At 47.0% G+C, this 14673-nt stretch overlaps 1 pseudogene; it reads right to left on the reverse strand.

The window, feature by feature from the left end:
* Positions 1–3256: 3256 nt before the first annotated feature.
* Positions 3257–14673, reverse strand: part of LOC145535785 (DNA repair protein RAD51 homolog 4-like) — a 108281-nt pseudogene continuing 96864 nt past the window's right edge.

Below are 14673 nucleotides of genomic sequence, written 5' to 3' on the forward strand. Positions count from 1 at the left end.
ACCGGACACTAAACTCAAGCAGGAACAAGAAACGGAGCATAGACACGTTACTGTGCCGGGGCATATATGGATGAGGGAAAGTTCACTCCTAACAAAGTGAGGATGAGAAGCAAAACAATGGCAAGTCCCGGTGAAGAGGTTGTAGCAGATCTTTTCACGTTAGTGGACGAAGGCTCACTCTTCGAAATACTATGTTGAAAGGAAATCTACGATAAACTGAAAGAAGAAATTGAACATATTGCACGCAGTGCATTCTGGTTAGGTAAATGTTCGCTGAGTCCCCGCCCCCGAGCTTCACGCCTTTCCGGCCCCAGCTCCCGTGAAGCCCGCTTCCAGTCCCTGTTCCCAGGCCCCTGACTCCACGTTTTCTCCTCCTCGACGCTCTGCCTCTGATTTCTTTCGAATAAAGGATTCTGTTGACAGCTTAAGAAAATGATATAGGAGCGCTGCATTTGACACAGAGAAGGTTCACTATAATGTCAAATAAAACAGTGCCCTCAGTGCGCAGTCCTGTCAAACGATTCGCGACCCCATGGACTGTAGCCCTCCAGGCTCCTGTGTCCATGGAATTCTCCAGGCCGGAATAGTGCAGTGGGTAGCCATTCCCTTCTCCAGGAGAGTCTTCCCCAGGAGCTAACCTCCGTTTCCCACATTGTAAGCAGACTCTTCACTGTCTAAGCCACCACAGTGACTCAGCAAATGAACTGCCTGATTTTAATGACCCAGGGATGGAACCGGGTCCTCCTGTATTGGCAGTCACCTTTTTTTTTTTTCCTTAATAGTGATTAGAGTCACCCTCATGGCTTAGACACTAAAGAGTCCGTTCACAAAGCGGGAGACCGAGGTTCGATCCTGGGGAAGCTTCTCCTGGAGAAGGGAATGGCTACCCACTGCGGTATTCTTGCCTGGAGAGTTCCATGGACAGAGGAGGCTGGAAGGCTACAGTCCATGGGGTCGCAAATAGTCTGGGCACGACTGAGGAGGTTCAGTACTATATTTCATTCGACATTATAGTGAACCTTGTCTGTGTCAAATGCAGCACCCATATATCATTCTCTTAAGCCGTCAACAAAATCCTTATTGGAAAGAAATCAGAGGCAGGGCGTCGAGGAGGAGAAAACATGGAGTCAGGGGCCTGGGAACAGGGGCAGGAAGCGGGCTTCGCGGGAGCTGGGGCGGGAAAGGCGTGAAGCTCGGGGGCGGGGACTCGGCGCACATTTGCATAACCAGAATGCACTGCGCGCGGTATGTTCAATTTCTTCTTTCAGTTTATCGTAGATTTCCTTTAAACACAATATTTCGAAGAATGAGCCTTGTCCACTAACGTGAAAAGATCTGCTACAACCTCTTCACCGGGATTTACTGTTTTTTTGGTTCTCATCCTCAGTGTGTTAGGAGTGAGCTTCCCCGACCTGTATGTGCCCCGAGAACGGTTGGTATGTGCGCTCCGCTTCTTGCTCCTGCGTGAGTTTGGTCTTCAGGGCGGCCCTGTAGACTCCTCACGCAGGACCAAGACGCAAATACGGCTCTTACGACGCCATAATTTTTGGAGGTCTTGTGAGATGAACCAAGACCAATATTCTTGTGTCGAAAAATAGATGTTGAAAAGCCAACGATTTCCAGCTGTGTGTGTTTAGGTGGTTGAAGCTTTCTTTGTTTATCACTTAAGTTTGGGAGTCTCAGCTTCGCTTGAGTTTAAAGTGAGGAACACCTGCTCGTGCCCAAGTTTTCCCGAGGTTACGCACTATGCAGGCCGTGGAGTTCTCCAGGCCGCGATGCTGGAGTGGGTAGTCTTATTTCTTTTGCAGGGATTTTCCTAACCCACGGATCGAGCCCAGGTCTCCCGCACTGTAGGGGAATTCTTTTTCCAGGCGAGATACAAGGGAAACGCAAAATCCATAAGACCACCCAGGGCTTTTTCAAGCGAAGACAGGATGGCTGATCAGACACGAGTGCGTCAATAAGCCAGACAGGTTTTTCGCTATCCAGGAACGGAACGCGGGCCTTGTATATTGGCAGACGCTTTTTTTTGTTGTTTTTTTTCCCTTTTGCTGATTAGAGTTATCCTGATGGCTTAGAGAGGCTGGTTTCAATGCGGTAGACCCAGGCTCTGTTACTGGGAAAGATTCTCCTGGAGAAGAGAATGGCTACCCCCTGCAGTATTCTTGCCTGGGGAATCCCATGGACAGAGGAGCCAGACAGACTCTGGTCGGACACGACTGAGCGACTTTCAGAGAGCGAGCCATCTGGGGAAAGAAGAACTCTTTTTGGGTGATCCCAGGTTTCTGTCGCAGGTGTAATTGTTTTTTGGGCTGTGCTTTGTTTCCTGTAGTGTCAGTCACTCAGTCCTGTGGGACTGTTAGCCACCCTGTGGACTGTAACCTGCCAGGCTCCTGTGTCCGTGGAATTCTCCAGGCCAGAATGCTGGAGTGAGTTTCCATTCCCTTCTCCAGAGACTCTTCCCGACCCAGAGAGCGAACCCGGGTCTCCTGCGTCGCAAGTGAATTGGTGCCAGACAGGAAGGCTGCTCGGATAAGACTCAGCAAATGAACTGAACAATTTTAACGACCCAGGGATGGAACCGGGTCCTCCTATATTGGCAGTCACCCTTTTTTTTTTTTTTTTTTTTTTAATACTGATTAGAGTCACCCTGATGGCGTAGACAGTAAAGAGTCCATTTACAAAGCGGGACACCCAGATTCGCTCCTGGGGAAGAATCTCCTGGAGAAGGGAATCGCTACCCACTGCACTATTCCGGCCCGGAGAATTCCATGCACACAGGAGCCTGGAGGGCTACAGTCCATGGGGTCGCAAATAGTTTGACAGGACTGCGCCCTCAGGGCACTCTGTTTTATTTGACATTATAGTGAACCTTCTCTGTGTCAAATGCAGCACTCCTATATCATTTTCTTAAGCTGTCAACAGAATCCTTTATTCAAAAGAAATCAGAGGCAGAGCGTCGAGGAGAAGACATGGAGTCAGGAGCCTGGGAACAGGGACAGGAAGCGGGCTTCGCGGGAGCTGGGGCGGAGAAAGGCGTGAAGCTCGGGGGCGGGGACTCAGCGAACATTTGCCTAACCAGAATGCACTGCGCGCAGTATGTTCAATTTCTTCTTTCTGTTTATCGTAGATTTCCTTTAAACATTGTATTTCGACGAATGAGCCTTGTCCACTAACGTGAAAAGATCTGCTACAACCTCTTCACCGGGACTTACCGTTGTTTTTTTTTTGCTTCTCATCCTCAGTGTGTTAGGAGTTAACTTCCCCTCATCCTTATATGCCCCGGGACAGTGGGGTATTCACGCTCCGTTTCTTTTTCCTGCTCGAGCTTATTCTCCGCTATGGCCCTGCGGACTAATCAAGTAGGACCAAGAAAGAAATCATACTTACATTTCCCCCCAATTTTTGGAGGTCTTGTGAGATTAAACAAGACCAATACTCTTGTGTAGAAAAGCAGAAGTTGAAGAATAAATGATTTCGGGCGGTGTTTTTAGATTCTTGAAGCTTTCTTCGTTTATCATTTCAGTTTGCGAGTTTGAGCTTCGGTGAGTTTAAAGTGAAAGACACTTCAGTTCAGTTCAGTTGCATCCGACTCTTTGCGACCCCATGAATCGCAGCACACCGGGCCTCTGTGTCCATCACAAACTCCCAGAGTCTACCCAAACCCATGTCCATCGAGTCAGTGATGCCATCCAGCCATCTCATCCTCTGTCGTCCCCTTCTCCTCCTGCCCCCAATCCTACCCAGCATTAGGGTCTTTTCCAATGAGTCAACTCTTCGCATGAGGTGGCCAAAGTATTGGAGTTTCAGCTTCAACATCAGTCCTTCCAATGAACACTCAGGATTGATCTCCTTTAGGATGGATTGATTGGATCTCCTTGCAGTCCAAGGGACTCTGAAGAGTCTTCTCCAACACCACAGTTCAAAAGCATCAATTCTGCGGCGCTCAGCTTTCTTCACCGTCCAACTCTCACATCCATACATGACCACTGGAAAAACCATAGCCTTGACTAGATGGACTTTTGTTGGCAAAGTAATGTCTCTGCTTTTAAATATGCTATCTAGGTTGGCCATAACCTTCCTTCCAAGGAGTAAGCGTCTTTTAATTTCATGGCTGCAATCACCATCAGCAGTGATTTTGGAGCCCCCAAAAATAAAGCCTGACACTGTTTCCACATCTATTTCCCATGAATTGATGGGACCAGATGTCATGATCTTAGTTTTCTGAACGTTGAGCTTTAAGCCAACTTTTTCACTCTCCTCTTTCACCTTCATCAAGAGGCTCTTTAGTTCTTCTTCACTTTCTGCCGTAAGGGTGGTGTCATCCGCATATCTGAGGTTATTGATATTTCTCCCTGCAATCTTGATTCCAGCTTGTGTTTCTTCCAGCCCAGCGTTTCTCATGATGTACTCTGCATATAAGTTAAATAAGCAGGGTGACGATATACAGCCTTGACGTACTTTCCCTATTTGGAGCCAGTCTGTTGTTCCATGTCCAGTTCTAACTGTTGCTTCCTGACCTGCATACAGGTTTCTCAAGAGGCAGGTCAGGTGGTCTGGTATTCCCATCTCTTTCAGAATTTTCCACAGTTTATTGTGATCCACACAGTCAAAGGCTTTGGCATAGTCAATAAAGCAGAAATAGATGTTTTTCTGGAACTCTCTTGCTTGTTCGATGATCCAGCGGATATTGGCGATTTGATCTCTGGTTCCTCTGCCTTTTCTAAAACCAGCTTGAACATCTGGAAGTTCACGGTTCACGTATTGCTGAAGCCTGGCTTGGAGAATTTTGAGCATTACTTTACTAGCATGTGAGATGAGTGCAATTGTGCGGTAGTTTGAGCATTCTTTGGCATTGCCTTTCTTTGGGATTGGAACGAAGACTGACCTCTTCCAGTCCTGTGGCCACTGCTGAGTTTTCCAAATTTGCTGGCATATCGAGTGCAGCACTTTCACAGCATCACCTTTGAGGATTTGAAATAGCTCAACTGGAATTCCATCACCTCCACTAGCTTTGTTCGTAGTGGTGCTTTCTAAGGCCCACTTGATTTCACATTCCAGGATGTCTGGCTCTAGGTGAGTGATCACACCATCGTGATTATCTGGGTCGTGAAGATCTTTTTTGTACAGTTCTTCTGTGTATTCTTGCCACCTCTTCTTAATATCTTCTGCTTCTGTTAGGTCCATACCATTTCTGTCCTTTATCGAGCCTATCTTTGCATGAAATGTTCCTTTGGTATCTCTAATTTTCTTGAAGAGATCTCTAGTCTTTCCCAATCTGTTGTTTTCCTCTATTTCTTTGCACTGATCGCTGAGGAAGGCTTTCTTATCTCTCCTTGCTATTCTTTGGAACTCTGCATTCAGATGGGAATATCTTCCCTTTTCTCCTTTGCTTTTCGCTTCTCTTCTCTTCTCTTCCAAGCTATCTGTAAGGCCTCCTCAGACAGCCATTTTGCTTTTTTGCATTTCTTTTCCATGGGGATTTTCTTGATCCCTGTCTCCTGTACAATGTCACGAACCTCTGTCCATAGTTTATCAGGCACTCTGTCTATCAGGTCTAGTCCCTTAAATCTATTTGTCACTTCCACTGTATACTCATAAGGGATTTGATCTAGGTCATACCTGAATGGTCTAGTGGTTTTCCCTACTTTCTTCAATTTAAGTCTGAATTTGGCAATAAGCAGTTCATGATCCGAGCCACAGTCTGCTCCCGGTCTTGTTTTTGCTGACTGTATAGAGCTTCTCCATCTTTGGCTGCAAAGAATATAATCAATCTGATTTCGGTGTTGACCGTCTGGTGAGGTCCACGTGTCGAGTCTTCTCTTGTGTTGTTGGAATAGGGTGTTTGCTATTACCAGTGCGTTCTCGTGGCAAAACTCGATTAGCCTTTGCCCTGCTTCAATTCTGTCCTCCAAGCCATCAGGGTAACTCTAATCAGCAAAAGGAAAACAAAAAAAAAGGTCGTCTGTCAATATACAAGGCCCGGGTTCCGATCCTGGGCCGCGAAAAACTTGTCTCGCTTATTGACTCACTCGTGTCTGATCGGCCATCTTGTCTTTGCTTGAAAAAGCCCTTTCTGGTTTCATGGATATTGGGTTTTCCTTGTATGTCGGCTGGAAAAGAATTGCGCCTACAGTGCGGGAGACCGGGGTTTGACCCGTGGGTTACGAACATCCCCGCACAAAGGGAAAAACTACCCACTCCAGTATTGTGGCCTGGAGAATTCCAACGCCTGCACAGCACACGTCGTCACGAAAACTTGGACACTGCTAAGCGTTCTTCACTTCAAACTCACCGAAGCTTCAACTCGCAAACTGAAACGATAAAGAAAACCTCAAAAAAAACCTGAAAACACAGACCAAAATCACTGGCTTTTTATTTCTGTTTTTCCACACAAAAATATTGGTCTTGCTCACCCTCACAAGACCTCCAAAAATTGTGAGCACGGACACTCAGTATTTCTTTCTTGGTCCTGTTTGGTTAGTCTACCCAATCATACCGAAGACTAAAACCAAGCAAGAGCAAGAAACGCAGAAGAGCTATCCCCATAGCTTCGGGACACATACAGGTCGGGGAAATTAACTGCTAACACTCTGAGGATGAGAAGCAAAAAAACGGTAAGTCCCGGTGAAGAGGTTGTAGCAGATCTTTTCACGTTAGTGGACAAGGCTCATTCTTCGAAATACTATGTTTAAAGGAATCTACGATAAACTGAAAGAAAAAATTGAACATACCGCGCGCAGTGCATTCTGGTTATGCAAATGTGCGCCGAGTCCCCGCCCCCGAGCTTCACGCCTTTCCCGCCCCAGCTCCCGCGAAGCCCGCTTCCTGCCCCTGTTCCCAGGCCCCTGACTCCATGTTTTCTCCTCCTCGACGCCCTGCCTCTGATTTCTTTCCAATAAGGATTTTGTTGACGGCTTAAGAGAATGATATATGGGCGCTGCATTTGACACAGACAAGGTTCACTATAATGTCGAATGAAATATAGTACTGAACCTCCTCAGTCGTGCCCAGACTATTTGCGACCCCATGGACTGTAGCCTTCCAGCCTCCTCTGTCCATGGAACTCTCCAGGCAAGAATACCGCAGTGGGTAGCCATTCCCTTCTCCAGGAGAAGCTTCCCCAGGATCGAACCTCGGTCTCCCTTATTGTAAGCAGACTCTTTACTGTCTAAGCCATCAGAGTGGCTGCAATAGGTAAAAAAAAAAAAAAAAAGTTGTATGCCAATACAGGAGGACCCGGTTCCATCCCTGGGTCGTGAAAATTGTTCAGATCATTTGCTGAGTTTTATCCGAGCAGCCTTCCTGTCTGGCACCAATTCACTTGCGACACAGGAGACCCGGGTTCGCTCTCTGGGTCGGGAAGAGTCTCTGGAGAAGGGAATGGAAACTCACTCCAGCATTCTGGCCTGGAGAATTCCACGGACACAGGAGCATGGCAGGTTACAGTCCACAGGATGGCTACAGTACCACAGGACTGAGTGACCGACACTACAGAAAACAAAGCACAGCCCAGAAAACAATTACATGGGCGACAGAAACGTGGAATCACCCAAAAGAGTTCTTCTTTCCCCAGATGGCTCGCTCTCTGAAAGTCGCTCAGTCGTGTCCGACCAGAGTCTGTCTGGCTCCTCTGTCCATGGGATACCCCAGGCAAGAATATTTCAGGGGGTAGCCATTCTCTTCTCCAGGAGAATCTTCTCCAGGAGAATCTTCCCCAGGCCCAGAGCCTGGGTCTACCGCATTGAAAGCAGCCTCTCTAAGCCATCAGTTCAGTTCAGTTCAGTCGCTCAGTCGTGTCCAACTCCTTGTGATCCCATGAATTGCTGCACGCCAGGCCTCCCTGTCCATCACCAACTCCCGGAGTTTACCCAAACCCATGTCCATCGAGTCAGGGATGCCATCCAACCATCTCATCCTCTGTAGTCCCCTTCTCCTCCTGCCCCCAGTGCTTCCCAGCATTAGGATCTTTTCCAATGAGTCAACTCTTCGCATGAGGTGGCTTCAGGGTAACTCTAATCAGCAAAAGGAAAACAAAAAAAGAGCCGACTGCCAACATACAAGGCCTGGGTTCCGTTCCTGGATAGCAAAATATCTGTCTGGTTTATTTGCTCACTCGTGTCTGATCGGCCATCCTGTCTTCGCTTGAAAAAGCCCTTTGTGGTTTTATGGATATTGGGTTTCCCTTGTATCTCAGCTTGAAAAGAATTCACCTACAGTGCAGGAGACCTGGGTTCAATCTGTGGGTTAGGAAGATCCCTGCAAAAGGGGAATACTACCCACTCCAGTATTGTGGCCTGGAGAATTCCATAGACTGCATAGTGCATGAAGTCACAAAAAATTGGACACGACTTAGTGTCTTTCACTTTAAACTCACCAAAGCTGAAATCCACAAACTTGAGAAAATGATATAGGAGCGCTGCATTTGACACAGAGAAGGTTCACTATAATGTCAAATAAAACAGTGACCTCAGTGCGCAGTCCTGTCAAACGATTCGCGACCCCATGAACTGTAGCCCTCCAGGCTCCTGTGTCCATGGAATTCTCCAGGCCAGAATAGTGCAGTGGGTAGCCATTCCCTTCTCCAGGAGAGTCTTCCCCAGGAGCTAACCTCCGTTTCCCACATTGTAAGCAGACTCTTCACTGTCTAAGCCACCACAGTGACTCAGCAAATGAACTGCCCGATTTTCACGACCCAGGGATGGAACCGGGTCCTCCTGTATTGGCATACAACTTTTTTTTTTTTTTTTTTACCTATTGCAGCCACTCTGATGGCTTAGACAGTAAAGAGTCTGCTTACAATAAGGGAGACCGAGGTTCGATCCTGGGGAAGCTTCTCCTGGAGAAGGGAATGGCTACCCACTGCGGTATTCTTGCCTGGAGAGTTCCATGGACAGAGGAGGCTGGAAGGCTACAGTCCATGGGGTCGCAAATAGTCTGGGCACGACTGAGGAGGTTCAGTACTATATTTCATTCGACATTATAGTGAACCTTGTCTGTGTCAAATGCAGCGCCCATATATCATTCTCTTAAGCCGTCAACAAAATCCTTATTGGAAAGAAATCAGAGGCAGGGCGTCGAGGAGGAGAAAACATGGAGTCAGGGGCCTGGGAACAGGGGCAGGAAGCGGGCTTCGCGGGAGCTGGGGCGGGAAAGGCGTGAAGCTCGGGGGCGGGGACTCGGCGCACATTTGCATAACCAGAATGCACTGCGCGCGGTATGTTCAATTTTTTCTTTCAGTTTATCGTAGATTCCTTTAAACATAGTATTTCGAAGAATGAGCCTTGTCCACTAACGTGAAAAGATCTGCTACAACCTCTTCACCGGGACTTACCGTTTTTTTGCTTCTCATCCTCAGAGTGTTAGCAGTTAATTTCCCCGACCTGTATGTGTCCCGAAGCTATGGGGATAGCTCTTCTGCGTTTCTTGCTCTTGCTTGGTTTTAGTCTTCGGTATGATTGGGTAGACTAACCAAACAGGACCAAGAAAGAAATACTGAGTGTCCGTGCTCACAACTTTTGGAGGTCTTGTGAGGGTGAGCAAGACCAATATTTTTGTGTGGAAAAACAGAAATAAAAAGCCAGTGATTTTGGTCTGTGTTTTCAGGTTTTTTTTGAGGTTTTCTTTATCGTTTCAGTTTGCGAGTTGAAGCTTCGGTGAGTTTGAAGTGAAGAACGCTTAGCAGTGTCCAAGTTTTCGTGACGACGTGTGCTGTGCAGGCGTTGGAATTCTCCAGGCCACAATACTGGAGTGGGTAGTTTTTCCCTTTGTGCGGGGATGTTCGTAACCCACGGGTCAAACCCCGGTCTCCCGCACTGTAGGCGCAATTCTTTTCCAGCCGACATACAAGGAAAACCCAATATCCATGAAACCAGAAAGGGCTTTTTCAAGCAAAGACAAGATGGCCGATCAGACACGAGTGAGTCAATAAGCGAGACAAGTTTTTCGCGGCCCAGGATCGGAACCCGGGCCTTGTATATTGACAGACGACCTTTTTTTTTGTTTTCCTTTTGCTGATTAGAGTTACCCTGATGGCTTGGAGGACAGAATTGAAGCAGGGCAAAGGCTAATCGAGTTTTGCCACGAGAACGCACTGGTAATAGCAAACACCCTATTCCAACAACACAAGAGAAGACTCGACACGTGGACCTCACCAGACGGTCAACACCGAAATCAGATTGATTATATTCTTTGCAGCCAAAGATGGAGAAGCTCTATACAGTCAGCAAAAACAAGACCGGGAGCAGACTGTGGCTCGGATCATGAACTGCTTATTGCCAAATTCAGACTTAAATTGAAGAAAGTAGGGAAAACCACTAGACCATTCAGGTATGACCTAGATCAAATCCCTTATGAGTATACAGTGGAAGTGACAAATAGATTTAAGGGACTAGACCTGATAGACAGAGTGCCTGATAAACTATGGACAGAGGTTCGTGACATTGTACAGGAGACAGGGATCAAGAAAATCCCCATGGAAAAGAAATGCAAAAAAGCAAAATGGCTGTCTGAGGAGGCCTTACAGATAGCTTGGAAGAGAAGAGAAGAGAAGCGAAAAGCAAAGGAGAAAAGGGAAGATATTCCCATCTGAATGCAGAGTTCCAAAGAATAGCAAGGAGAGATAAGAAAGCCTTCCTCAGCGATCAGTGCAAAGAAATAGAGGAAAACAACAGATTGGGAAAGACTAGAGATCTCTTCAAGAAAATTAGAGATACCAAAGGAACATTTCATGCAAAGATAGGCTCGATAAAGGACAGAAATGGTATGGACCTAACAGAAGCAGAAGATATTAAGAAGAGGTGGCAAGAATACACAGAAGAACTGTACAAAAAAGATCTTCACGACCCAGATAATCACGATGGTGTGATCACTCACCTAGAGCCAGACATCCTGGAATGTGAAATCAAGTGGGCCTTAGAAAGCACCACTACGAACAAAGCTAGTGGAGGTGATGGAATTCCAGTTGAGCTATTTCAAATCCTCAAAGGTGATGCTGTGAAAGTGCTGCACTCGATATGCCAGCAAATTTGGAAAACTCAGCAGTGGCCACAGGACTGGAAGAGGTCAGTCTTCGTTCCAATCCCAAAGAAAGGCAATGCCAAAGAATGCTCAAACTACCGCACAATTGCACTCATCTCACATGCTAGTAAAGTAATGCTCAAAATTCTCCAAGCCAGGCTTCAGCAATACGTGAACCGTGAACTTCCAGATGTTCAAGCTGGTTTTAGAAAAGGCAGAGGAACCAGAGATCAAATCGCCAATATCCGCTGGATCATCGAACAAGCAAGAGAGTTCCAGAAAAACATCTATTTCTGCTTTATTGACTATGCCAAAGCCTTTGACTGTGTGGATCACAATAAACTGTGGAAAATTCTGAAAGAGATGGGAATACCAGACCACCTGACCTGCCTCTTGAGAAACCTGTATGCAGGTCAGGAAGCAACAGTTAGAACTGGACATGGAACAACAGACTGGCTCCAAATAGGGAAAGTACGTCAAGGCTGTATATCGTCACCCTGCTTATTTAACTTATATGCAGAGTACATCATGAGAAACGCTGGGCTGGAAGAAACACAAGCTGGAATCAAGATTGCAGGGAGAAATATCAATAACCTCAGATATGCGGATGACACCACCCTTACGGCAGAAAGTGAAGAAGAACTAAAGAGCCTCTTGATGAAGGTGAAAGAGGAGAGTGAAAAAGTTGGCTTAAAGCTCAACGTTCAGAAAACTAAGATCATGACATCTGGTCCCATCAATTCATGGGAAATAGATGTGGAAACAGTGTCAGGCTTTATTTTTGGGGGCTCCAAAATCACTGCTGATGGTGATTGCAGCCATGAAATTAAAAGACGCTTACTCCTTGGAAGGAAGGTTATGGCCAACCTAGATAGCATATTTAAAAGCAGAGACATTACTTTGCCAACAAAAGTCCATCTAGTCAAGGCTATGGTTTTTCCAGTGGTCATGTATGGATGTGAGAGTTGGACGGTGAAGAAAGCTGAGCGCCGCAGAATTGATGCTTTTGAACTGTGGTGTTGGAGAAGACTCTTCAGAGTCCCTTGGACTGCAAGGAGATCCAATCAATCCATCCTAAAGGAGATCAATCCTGAGTGTTCATTGGAAGGACTGATGTTGAAGCTGAAACTCCAATACTTTGGCCACCTCATGCGAAGAGTTGACTCATTGGAAAAGACCCTAATGCTGGGTAGGATTGGGGGCAGGAGGAGAAGGGGACGACAGAGGATGAGATGGCTGGATGGCATCACTGACTCGATGGACATGGGTTTGGGTAGACTCTGGGAGTTTGTGATGGACACAGAGGCCCGGTGTGCTGCGATTCATGGGGTCGCAAAGAGTCGGATGCAACTGAACTGAACTGAAGTGTCTTTCACTTTAAACTCACCGAAGCTCAAACTCGCAAACTGAAATGATAAACGAAGAAAGCTTCAAGAATCTAAAAACACCGCCCGAAATCATTTATTCTTCAACTTCTGCTTTTCTACACAAGAGTATTGGTCTTGTTTAATCTCACAAGACCTCCAAAAATTGGGGGGAAATGTAAGTATGATTTCTTTCTTGGTCCTACTTGATTAGTCCGCAGGGCCATAGCGGAGAATAAGCTCGAGCAGGAAAAAGAAACGGAGCGTGAATACCCCACTGTCCCGGGGCATATAAGGATGAGGGGAAGTTAACTCCTAACACACTGAGGATGAGAAGCAAAAAAAAAACAACGGTAAGTCCCGGTGAAGAGGTTGTAGCAGATCTTTTCACGTTAGTGGACAAGGCTCATTCGTCGAAATACAATGTTTAAAGGAAATCTACGATAAACAGAAAGAAGAAATTGAACATACTGCGCGCAGTGCATTCTGGTTAGGCAAATGTTCGCTGAGTCCCCGCCCCCGAGCTTCACGCCTTTCTCCGCCCCAGCTCCCGCGAAGCCCGCTTCCTGTCCCTGTTCCCAGGCTCCTGACTCCATGTCTTCTCCTCGACGCTCTGCCTCTGATTTCTTTTGAATAAAGGATTCTGTTGACAGCTTAAGAAAATGATATAGGAGTGCTGCATTTGACACAGAGAAGGTTCACTATAATGTCAAATAAAACAGAGTGCCCTGAGGGCGCAGTCCTGTCAAACTATTTGCGACCCCATGGACTGTAGCCCTCCAGGCTCCTGTGTGCATGGAATTCTCCGGGCCGGAATAGTGCAGTGGGTAGCGATTCCCTTCTCCAGGAGATTCTTCCCCAGGAGCGAATCTGGGTGTCCCGCTTTGTAAATGGACTCTTTACTGTCTACGCCATCAGGGTGACTCTAATCAGTATTAAAAAAAAAAAAAAAAAAAAAAGGGTGACTGCCAATATAGGAGGACCCGGTTCCATCCCTGGGTCGTTAAAATTGTTCAGTTCATTTGCTGAGTCTTATCCGAGCAGCCTTCCTGTCTGGCACCAATTCACTTGCGACGCAGGAGACCCGGGTTCGCTCTCTGGGTCGGGAAGAGTCTCTGGAGAAGGGAATGGAAACTCACTCCAGCATTCTGGCCTGGAGAATTCCACGGACACAGGAGCCTGGCAGGTTACAGTCCACAGGGTGGCTAACAGTCCCACAGGACTGAGTGACTGACACTACAGGAAACAAAGCACAGCCCAAAAAACAATTACACCTGCGACAGAAACCTGGGATCACCCAAAAAGAGTTCTTCTTTCCCCAGATGGCTCGCTCTCTGAAAGTCGCTCAGTCGTGTCCGACCAGAGTCTGTCTGGCTCCTCTGTCCATGGGATTCCCCAGGCAAGAATACTGCAGGGGGTAGCCATTCTCTTCTCCAGGAGAATCTTTCCCAGTAACAGAGCCTGGGTCTACCGCATTGAAACCAGCCTCTCTAAGCCATCAGGATAACTCTAATCAGCAAAAGGGAAAAAAAACAACAAAAAAAAGCGTCTGCCAATATACAAGGCCCGCGTTCCGTTCCTGGATAGCGAAAAACCTGTCTGGCTTATTGACGCACTCGTGTCTGATCAGCCATCCTGTCTTCGCTTGAAAAAGCCCTGGGTGGTCTTATGGATTTTGCGTTTCCCTTGTATCTCGCCTGGAAAAAGAATTCCCCTACAGTGCGGGAGACCTGGGCTCGATCCGTGGGTTAGGAAAATCCCTGCAAAAGAAATAAGACTACCCACTCCAGCATCGCGGCCTGGAGAACTCCACGGCCTGCATAGTGCGTAACCTCGGGAAAACTTGGGCACGAGCAGGTGTTCCTCACTTTAAACTCAAGCGAAGCTGAGACTCCCAAACTTAAGTGATAAACAAAGAAAGCTTCAACCACCTAAACACACACAGCTGGAAATCGTTGGCTTTTCAACATCTATTTTTCGACACAAGAATATTGGTCTTGGTTCATCTCACAAGACCTCCAAAAATTATGGCGTCGTAAGAGCCGTATTTGCGTCTTGGTCCTGCGTGAGGAGTCTACAGGGCCGCCCTGAAGACCAAACTCACGCAGGAGCAAGAAGCGGAGCGCACATACCAACCGTTCTCGGGGCACATACAGGTCGGGGAAGCTCACTCCTAACACACTGAGGATGAGAACCAAAAAAACAGTAAATCCCGGTGAAGAGGTTGTAGCAGATCTTTTCACGTTAGTGGACAAGGCTCATTCTTCGAAATATTGTGTTTAAAGGAAAT

Source organism: Giraffa tippelskirchi, chromosome X (genome assembly GCF_054371585.1).
Source record: "Giraffa tippelskirchi isolate mGirTip1 chromosome X, T2T-mGirTip1v1.2.pri, whole genome shotgun sequence".
NCBI lineage: Eukaryota > Metazoa > Chordata > Mammalia > Artiodactyla > Giraffidae > Giraffa > Giraffa tippelskirchi.